This window comes from Limulus polyphemus, unplaced genomic scaffold (genome assembly GCF_000517525.1).
Source record: "Limulus polyphemus unplaced genomic scaffold, Limulus_polyphemus-2.1.2 Scaffold548, whole genome shotgun sequence".
Lineage (NCBI taxonomy): Eukaryota > Metazoa > Arthropoda > Merostomata > Xiphosura > Limulidae > Limulus > Limulus polyphemus.
Window position 1 is genome coordinate 468,490 of NW_013666158.1, and position 1,188 is coordinate 469,677.

A 1,188-nucleotide genomic window follows, 5' to 3' on the forward strand; every position below is an offset into this window, starting at 1 on the left:
CTAGAAGCTCTAGCCTGTTCAGTAGACATAGATATTTAGTCACTAGAAGCTCTAGCCTGTTCAGTAGACCTAGATATTTAGTCACTAGAAGCTCTAGCCTGTTCAGCAGACATAGATATTTAGTCACAAGCTCTAGCCTGTTCAGTAGACATAGATATTTAGTCACGCCCTAGCCTGTTCAGTCTAGAAGCTCTAGCCTGTTAAGTAGACATAGATATTTAGTCACTAGAAGCTCTAGCCTGTTCAGTAGACATAGATATTTAGTCACAAGCTCTAGCCTGTTCAGTAGACATAGATATTTAGTCACAAGCTCTAGCCTGTTCAGTAGACATAGATATTTAGTCACTAGAAGCTCTAGCCTGTTCAGTAGACCTAGATATTTAGTCACAAGCTCTAGCCTGTTCAGTAGACATAGATATTTAGTCAGTAGTAATATACTACCGTCTTTCAATTGCGTCTATACAATAGGTTCATACTCATAGTTTTGTACTAAAGAGTAACATTTTAAAAGCTATGACATTTCAGTATCTAAGTTTTAAAAGCTTATATATTTAATACCTCTATAATGATTATAATGATTTGAGTTGTTTCATGATTTTTTGATATGCAAGCAAGCAAGTGCTTCGCTTTACTGTTCTTCGTGCTAATAATAATAAATTCGCCATTTCATTTTCTTTATTGACATATCGGACTTCTGATTGCGTATTATTGAGTGCTTGACTTCCAACAACATTAAATTACTTAAATGTCATCCTCGAGGCAAACGTTAAAGCATAAAACGAGTCTCATCACTTTCAAACTATGCTAATCATAAAACGAGTTTCACCACTTTCACCATATGCTAAACGTAAAACGAGTTTCAACACTTTCACAGTGTGCTAAACATAAAACGAGTTCCACCATTTTCAAAGTATGCTAAACATAAAACGAGTTTCACCATTTTCACAGTATGCTAAACATAAAACGAGTTTCAACACTTTCACAATGTGTTAAACATTAAACGAGTTTCACCACTTTCACCATATTCCAAACATAAAACGAGTTTCAACACTTTCACAGTGTGCTAAACATAAAACGAGTTTCACCATTTTCAAAGTATGCTAAACATAAAACGAGTTTCATCATTTTCACAGTGTGCTAGACATAAAACGAGTTTCACCAGTTTCAAAGTATGCTAAACATAAAACG